Genomic DNA, 9,573 nt, shown 5'->3' with positions numbered 1-9,573 from the left:
CATCTCCCTCACTCATAGGATTTCGGATACCACTGCCGACTTTTTGGATATACGACTGAATTTGGACGACCAGGGTATCCGCGCATCGTTATTTCGTAAGGAAACGGCGACCAATAGTCTTTTACACTTTGATAGTTTTCATCCGGCTCATCTGCGAAAAGGGATCCCTAAAGGACAATTTTTGAGGCTGCGACGTAATTGCACTACTATGCCTGATTTTAATGAAGCGGCGGGGGACCTGACAACTAGATTTCGAACACGGGGTTACCCCAAGAAAATAATTTATGGGGCATTTGAAACGGCAAAGGTGGCGGACCGCTCGGAATTGTTGAAACCGAAATCCAAGCCCCCGAATACTCAAGTGCATCTCATCACCAAATATAATAATCAATGGCGTGATTTATACACAATATTAAACACACATTGGCACCTTTTGCTGGCTGACTCCAAATTGAGCAGTCATGTTAACCCCAAGCCCAAGATCATCGCACGAAGAGCCCCGAACCTGCGAGATAAATTGGTACGTAGTAATTTTCAGAGACCCGTACAGGGCTTGGGGAGAGGTTGCAAATTACGGGGGACGTATCCATGCGGAAATTGTAACATATGCCAATACATGATTTGTACTGATTCTTTTTCCACCTGCAAGTATCCAACTGCCATTGCCTTGGGCCACTACATCAATTGTCGGACCAGGAACGTAATTTATGCACTTATCTGCGATTGTGGAAAAATTTATGTTGGTCAAACCAGTCAGGAGCTGCGGAAACGCATTCAACAGCATTTATCAAATATTGCTTTGGCCCGCCGGGACCGGACTCAAGCAAAGAAACCACTGACCTCCGTTGCTGCGCACTTCCTGGATTGCCACCAATGTAACACGTCTGGACTCAGAATTGCTGGCCTAGATATGGTTCGCTCCAATGTGAGGGGAGGATCATCCACGTCCCAACTACTGCGTCTAGAATCTAAATGGATCTTCAATCTGGACGCAGTGGCTCCACATGGACTTAATGAAGAACTTACCTTCACTGGCTTTTATACTTAAAGGGGTTGTCCAGGTTCAGAGCTGAACCTGGACAGCCCTCCATTTTCCCCCTGGCAGCCCCCCTGACATGAGCATCGGAGCAGTTCATGCTCCGATGCTCTCCTTTGCCCTGCGCTAAATCGCGCAGGGCAAAGGCATTTTCTGAGTTCCGGTGACGTACCGGGGCTCTCTATGGGGCTGACAGGAACCCCGGTGACGTCACCGGCACTGATGGGCGGGATTTGGCTCTGCCCTAGCCAGTAAAACGGCTAGGGCAGAGCTAAAGCCCGCCCCTCAGAGCCGGTGACGTCACCGAACACACTGCTGGGCGGAAGTTACCGCCCGGCAGTGTGTTATTGTAAACACAAGAGCCTGTGCCCTGCGCGATCTAGCGCAGGGCACGGGAGCGCATCGGAGCATGAGATGCTCCGATGCCAGGCTCAGGAGGGCTGCCGGGGTGAAAATAAGGGTATGTCCGGGTTCAGCATTGAACCCGGACAACCCCTTTAAATCTGCGTATATATATATGTATCTGGAAATTTCTTTTCTTTGGTGGGTATATCTATATGCATCATTTCCCTTCTGAGGTTATCATCCCCCATTAGGCTTGAGGCACTGTGGAGAAACCGGTCTGATTGGATGGAGTATTTGGGTAGCCTACATGTGGTTAAGAGGCGCAATTCAAGCCGATATTGAGATTGTGCATTATGGGTATATAGGGAGATATAGACTTTACTATGGATTGATATTGGGCAGGTGGCACTGCTCTATTAGGATGTATGTAATATTCCATGTCTGTACTCATTTTTTATTTATTCCCTACAGGTCTTCCTTTTTGTGTTTCTTTCTTTTTCACACACGGGCACGCACCCTTTTCACTTTTGTCACTATTTCCGTGTACTCTAACACGGCTTTCTCTTTCACTCATGTTTCTGTGTCACATCTCAAACCGGATTCATCTTTAGGATCTCCATTATTAAATCATCACGAATATAACTAATAATGATCATAAAATCACATTATGTTTATTATCCTGTAGGAATTTGTAATTAGGTTACGACTATTATTATTATCACTATGTTATGCTGCAGTGTGTTGATATTTTAAGATTCTACCCCTCAATTTATTCATTGGGTGCATGGCATCGATTGCGCCTAATATGTAATATGGATTGATGGCATTAGATCTCTATCTATTTATCTTTGTCTGTACTATCTCCATACCAATACAGGCTCCACTACCTCCCTTTTCATGTTTTGATGCATTCCCCTTTCTCCCCCAGCGTGTGGAGTGGGCTGTGCGCTCCACGACTCCTTGTGGAGCGCAGGATGCGTTCCAACATGCGTTTCACCACGGCTCTGGACTTCCGGTCATGTGACTCACACATCCGGTGCGCCACGTCAAGCTGCCTCTGTTGCCCCACTCATTTTTGGTCCTCCCACCATGGTTATGCACAGCCGCATCACCACTCTCTTGCATGGTGGCCGCATCGTGCGTTTTATGATAATTGTGGGACACGCGATGCGTTCCACCATGCGTTTCATTATGGCCCCTCACTTCCGGTCATGTGATATGTACATCCGGTACATCGAGCCGCATAACTACGGCTCTCACTCAGTCTATAATTCTTTTAAAAATTAGTTGTATAAGAATAATTGTTAAATTTCAATCATAATAGAGTATAGGGCATCAATAGCCCTTATTGATATTTGCCTCATTTAAATATTGAATAGAATAATCATCATGGCAATCGGATATTATCATGGCTTGTTTGGTGGAACGCATATGCGTTCCACCAGCCGATCATGTGACCTGCACTTCCGGTTCCCGATCACAAATGGCCTAATACACCCCTTGATTGCTGATAGCGTCCTGCTGCACAGGTGCAACTTATGTGAATCGTATGAGTTACTCTTTATAAACTTGACAACCCAACACTTGGTCTTTTACTCCTGAGGAAGCCGGATTGCTCCGGCGATACGCGTTGGGTGCGTTCTTATCCTTACAGGTCCACTATACCAGCGATTTATTTAGGTTTGACTTTCATGTATTTCAGATTTGCTCTGGTTTGCTTGTATTCCTCATGGTCTTACCTTATCTTTTATTTGCTTCATGATTGATATTGTACATCTACGTGCTGGTTTATAATATATATGCTTAATTGTGGCATTTAGTGGACCTGTGTGTGTCGGTTATATCTATTGTATACCGCACTCTGTTCTAAATTGTATACAAATTTTTAAACTGTATTTGTTGGTGTGTCTAATAAACTTTATATCTTTTGATAAATTTGGATTGTTGGATGTGCATATATGGGGTGGTTCTCATGACTCTCTCTTGGGTCAGTTGTTATTGTACAGGGTTAGAGGGTATACCACACGTACCAGGAGCTCATGTGCAGTGTTGATGAAGATGTTGTAACATACAACGCGAACCAGGAAAATAAAAGAGAGCCTGAGCGGGTTCAGGGCATGAACTTGATTAAGTGAGGAGAAGTCAGTATAGTGTCTGAGAACTATACCCAGACAGTGGAAGACTTCCTGGCCAGTCTGACCATCCCGAAAGGGCATGCAGAAGAACGTGACCACGCTGAAGCAGAGGCTCGTGACCAAAGCGCTCTCCTTGGCACGGTCTCTTGAAGAGGCCCTTAAGGTGAAGACTGAGTTAGAAAGGCTTAACAAGCAGCTGCACACTGAAATGGAAGCAGAGCTTGAAGATGAAAAGAAGCAACGTTCATTGGCTGTAGCAGCTAGAAAGATGCTCAAAATGGCTCTAAAAGACTTAGAGGAACAAATGAACTCTGCAAACCAAAATAGAGAAGAAGCCATAAAACAACTGTATAAATTGAAGGTTCAAATGAAGGATTACCAGAGAGAGTTGGAAGTCACTAAAGCGTCCAGGGATTATATTTTAAGTTGATCTAAAGAAAATAAAAAGAAACTTAAAAGTCAGGAGGCGGAGATGATCCATATGCAGGAGGAGCTTGCTACGGCAGAGCGGGCCTAAAGGCAAGCCCAACAGGGTAATACTGAACTGGCCAACAACAGACTGAGAAAGGCTACTCTCCAGATTGACCAGATGAATTCTGATCTGAAGGCAGAACATAGTAATGCTCAGAAGAATGAAAATGCCGGTCAGCAATTGGAGCGACAAAACAAGGAGTTATAAACAAAATTGCAAGAATTGAAAGACTCTATTGAAACCAAATTCAAAGCATCCATCACGGCCTTGGAAGCAAGGATCGCACAACTGAAGGAACAGATTGATACTGAAACAAAAGAAAGACAGGCTGCATGTAAACAAGTCTCTCGCTCAGAGAAAAAGCTGAAGGATGTGCTAATGCAACTGGAAGATGAAAGGCACAATGCTGCCGGCTAAAGGACCTGTGGTGACGTCAGATCACATGGTCCAATCACATGGTCCATCACCACCAATAAAAATATTGAGTCGTTCTGTCACAAAGGGTTATTTGCATCCTACTTTCACCATGGTGATGGATCATGTGATTGGACCATGTGATCTGACGTCACCACAGGTCCTTTAGCTGGCAGCTCATGATTAAAGAAGTAAGAAGAGACCGGCAGCTACGCGATCAAGAGGAGGTGAGTTAATTTTTATTTATTTTTTTAACCCTCAATTGACCACCTACTAAGCATTCTGTATTAAAGAATGTTATTATTTTCCCTTATAACCATGTTGTAAGGGAAAATAATACAGTGAATAGACTGTCATCTTAGCAACCATGCGTTAAAATCGCACCGCATCCGCACTTGATTGCGGATGCTTGCGATTTTCACTCAGCCCCATTCACTTCTATGGGGCCTGCGTTGCGTGATAAACGCACAATATAGAGCATGCTGCAATTTTCACGCAACGCATAAGTGATGAGTGAAAATCACAGCTTATGTGCTCAGCCCCATAGAAATGAATGGGTCCAGATTCAGTGCGGGTGCAATGCGTTCACCTCCCGCATTGCACCTGCGCGGAAATATCGCCCGTTTTAACTCAGCCTTACAGATCACATTCAGAGACAATGAAAGTGTAGTCAGGCAAAAGCATTTTCAGAGAACCTTTATACTCTACGATGTATACCATATTGGTTTGGTGATTAATTCTGTCATCAGTTCTTTGAATATTTGTATGTTCAGCTTAAATAGGGAGGCGGCCCATGTAGCATGCTGGAGGAGGAGTGTGGTTAGGTAGGGCATCTTTATCTGAAAGGCAAAAGCATTTTCAAGGGACATTTCTTTACTTTACAGATACCATATTGGTAGTGTGTCAGATCAGTCCATGTTTGCATGTTTGAAACTCGTTATGACTGTCAAACCCAATATGTCACGAAGAGCAGGTGCCTGATAAATATTTCCCCTAGCATGCCAATGGTATCATAATTTTTCTCTGCCAAGCAGTCAAACTGTGATGTCAAAGTTGATTGCTACTGTCTTGAACATCGGAACACTACAAACGACACTCCACAGAATGACGTAATCCTGCTATAGAGTATAACACTTTAAAGGCTATTTACACCTTTGGAGGCAATTTTTGTTTATGATTGCATTTTACTCATTTTCCAATTGGTCTTTGTTAAAAATATTGAGTCATTCTGTCACAAAGGGTTAACTGTTTTTCCAGCTGTGTGCATCCTACTTTCACTTTGTGCTGATCATCTAATAATTCTTATCTCTATATTACTAAGAGGTCATAACATGATTTTTATTGAGTTTTAACTACATAATAATGTACACGTAAGCAATGGTTCAAATATACACAGTGTGCAATGGAAGGTGATATAACAAGTGGTTGAGCCAATATTCAGTATTGTTGTTAATAAACCAGTCCATCAATTCTTGAAGAGTTGCTTAGTCCATTGCTCATCTGTGGGTGAGTTATGGTTCTCAGTAGTAAGTAAATATCATGAAGTCTTTAAATTTAAAGGAATAATAATGAACATTGGTAAATAGCTGTAATCTCATTAACACATAGGGTTACAGGAATTTGAGTGTCAGGGAGCACAGCTGAGGTGTAGAGTGGCACTTGCCCTCTCATCAGTGGGATGGGCAGGTGTTAACATAACCGGATCATTGTCAATGGGTCACATGTGAGATAGTTTTTAGGCTAGTTATACAACTATGGAAGGGTGAAGAGTTTCCCACCTAGACCAGTGAGTGTAGAAGTACTTTGACTTCTTGTTTTGGTCAGCCAGTGTGTGCTCATATATATAGTTTTCTGATACTAGCGAGTGCACTTTCCCTATTGTATGTTTCACAGTGCTTTTCCAATTTCTGGCTATTAGGAGCCAGGTTGCTGCAGTTGCATGGAGAACGTGGCACACTATAGTTCTACATGTTGGCGTAAATTTAGTTATGCCAATGAGCAACAATGCTAGTTCTGGGGTGAGAGTGAATTTAGATGATAGAGATCACCAATAAGGGGCGCTACTGCATCCCAGAATGGGTGTAGTGTAGTGCAGGTCCAAAATATATGATAAATTGATCCAACACCTTCACATCCTCTCCAGCAGTTGGGTGGTGACGTATGGTATAATCTAGACAATCGGAGTGGAGTGTAGTATCAACTGAGAAGCAATTTAGTGTATTGCTCCCAATGTGAGGCGCAGGCTATTGCTCTATGTGCCCATTTTATTGCTTCCCTCCAGTCCGTCAGGGAGAATGTTCCCACTGATGTAGCTGCAGGACTTTGTGGAACAGCCTGTCCTTCGCAAGTAATGAGTAGAGTGGCCATATTCCTTTCTTTCTGCATATGGAGTAATCTTTGACCACTGTGTTAAGCGGTTCTGGTAGTGTCAAAGTGTGGGACGGTAACACAGAGAGGAAGGAAGAGACTTGGTTATATTTATATTGAGAGATTGTATTTGTGCTTTAATTGAACGAATATAATAATATTATTATTACCTGCAAGTTGGGAGATATTTTGCATAAACCCCCTTTTAAGCTACATTCTTATAAGTAATATAAGGATTGAGTTTTTATGAGTGTTTATAATGTCAGGGAGCAGAGATATTGGGCCAGATTAGCCGGCTGATGGAGCAGAAAGAAAATTCAAATCCCTGTATTAGAGCATATCAGCTATGTACAGAAAAAATGGTTCCTTATTTGTAAAAAAGACAAATATTTTTTTTTATTTTTATCTCAAAATGTACAATGCAATAATAATAAAAAATGCCCCCAAAGGTGTACATAGCCTTTAAAGGCATTATTAAATATCAAATGTACCTAAAGACTCAGTAATCTATATTATAAAAATCAATGGCTTGTCTGTCTGTCTGTTTGTCCATCTGTCCTCTATAGGCATCCAGACGCCTGAACCGATGGACAACATATTTGGCATATAGGTACTTTTCACTGTTATAGGTCATTGTTAATGGGAAGGGATGCTGTGGAGGTCACTGTTAATGGGGTAAGGTGCGGTGGAGATCATTTTTAAGGAGGGTGGGGCACTGTGAAGGTCACTGTTAAGGAGGCAGGGTGCTGTGGATGTCATTGTTAAGGGTAAGGATGCAGTGGAGGTCTATGTTAAGGGGCAGGGCACTATGGAGGTCACAGTTAAGGGGCAGGGAACTATGAAGGTCACAGTTAAGGGGCAAGGAATTGTGAAGGTCACTGTTAAGGGGGCAGGGCACTGTTGAGATCACTGTTAAGGGGAGAGGTGCTGTGGAGGTCAATATTAAGGGGGCAGGTTCTGTGGAGGTGAATGTTGTAACGGATCTCCTAGCCCCCCCGACCGGGTACCTCCGTTAATGGATGCTCCTAGTGCTTCCTGAGGACTTCAAGCACTCCACTCAACACCGTAACCACCATAGGAACCAGGAACAGCTCTTACAAGGGCTAGGGGTTATAGCCAGGGGAGTATATAGCGTATAGCATTCCCCAGTGTCGATCAGTTACCCAAACACCAGCCTCAGCATGATGAAGGGTAAAGCAGGAACTCTCTATTGAACACACATGCATTGACTTATATACACATTTTCCAACAAGGGTACCACCCCCGTGGACCTGGTTGGGAACTGAGGACATAACATAGCAGCCAATCCTTTACAGTTTAAACACAAAAATGATACATTCAACAAACACAATGGCATTGTCTGTGACGCAATTAACAAACACAATGGCATTGCCTGTTACGCACTCAATAACAGGATAGGCATTGTCTTTGATGCAATCAACAAAATACAATTACCAAAACACAATGGGCTCTGCCTGTGATACAATTACCAAACATAATGGGCTAAGGCTGCTTTCACACTAGCGTTCGGTATTCCGTTCGTGAGCTCCGTTTGAAGGAGCTCACGAGCGGACCCGAACGCAGCCGTCCACCCCTGATGCAGTCTGAATGGAGGCGGATCCGCTCAGACTGCATCAGTCTGGTGGCGTTCAGCCTCCGCTCCGCTCGCCTCCGCACGGACAGGCGGACAGCTGAACGCTGCTTGCAGCGTTCGGGTGTCCGCCTGGCCGTGCGGAGGCGTGCGGATCCGTCCAGACTTACAATGTAAGTCAATGGGGACGGATCCGTTTGAAGATGCCACAATGTGGCTCAATCTTCAAGCGGATCCGTCCCCCATTGACTTTACATTGAAAGTCTGGACGGATCCGTCCCAGGCTATTTCCACACTTAGCTTTTTTTTGCTAAAATAATGCAGACGGATCCGTACTGAACGGAGCCTCCGTCTGCATTATTATGGGCGGATCCGTTCTGAACGGATCCGCCCGAACGCTAGTGTGAAAGTAGCCTAACTTAATCACTCACAGGCAGAAAACACACATTTTCCCCAAAAACACCTCAAAACCCCACATATCCCCATAATTTATACATCCATAGATAGCTCTGATCTGGGTGAACAACATATCAAAAAAATCACCCAGATCCGAGCAGGGGTTCCCGAATTCCATGGAAGTCATATTTGGCCGACCGCAAGTATGGCTTTCCTGCCCAAAACAGTTCCACAGATTTAAGCTGTGCGGCCGGTCTGTCTTTTCCTTCAAAGTTAGTATATGGGCCATAATCCTGAGGCAAGAGGCTGGCAAACAGACCTTTCCAAAACCCAGTGGCGAGGTTATTTTCGCCACAAATGTTAAAGAGGCAGGGCGCTGTAGAGTTTATTGTTAAGGGGAGGGGTGCAGTGGAATCACTATTAAAGGGCAGGGCACTATGGAGGTCACAGTTAAAGGGGCAGGGAGCTGTGGAGGTTACTGTTAAGGGGTGTGTTGCTGTGGAGATCACTGCTAAGTGTTTGGGGTGCTTTGAAGGTCACTGTTAAGGAGGGCAGGGAGCTTTAAAGGTCAAAGTTAAGAGGGTGGGGAGGTCACTGTTAAAAGTCAGAGTGCTGTGGAGCGTACTGTTAAGGAGGGCAGGGTGATGTGGAGATTACTATTAAGAAGAAGTCCTGGCAAACATTTATTTACTCTGACCTGTTAGAAAGGTACATGATGCAATATGTACTGAATGCATTTTTCTTACCAGTGGGTGTTAAAGGATAAGGCCGAATGCACACGGCCGTGTTTCATACCAGTGTATTACTGTATTGCGGT

General features: G+C 44.1%; 1 pseudogene; it reads left to right on the top strand.

Moving 5' to 3' along the window:
* Positions 1–3,595: 3,595 nt before the first annotated feature.
* Positions 3,596–4,405, top strand: LOC122926399 (annotated as a pseudogene).
* The last annotated feature ends 5,168 nt before the right edge of the window (positions 4,406–9,573 follow it).

This window comes from Bufo gargarizans, chromosome 1 (genome assembly GCF_014858855.1).
Source record: "Bufo gargarizans isolate SCDJY-AF-19 chromosome 1, ASM1485885v1, whole genome shotgun sequence".
NCBI classification, from domain to species: Eukaryota; Metazoa; Chordata; class Amphibia; order Anura; family Bufonidae; genus Bufo; species Bufo gargarizans.
The sequence above is the reverse complement of the archived record's forward strand: the minus strand, read 5'-3'. Positions and strand labels throughout refer to the sequence as shown.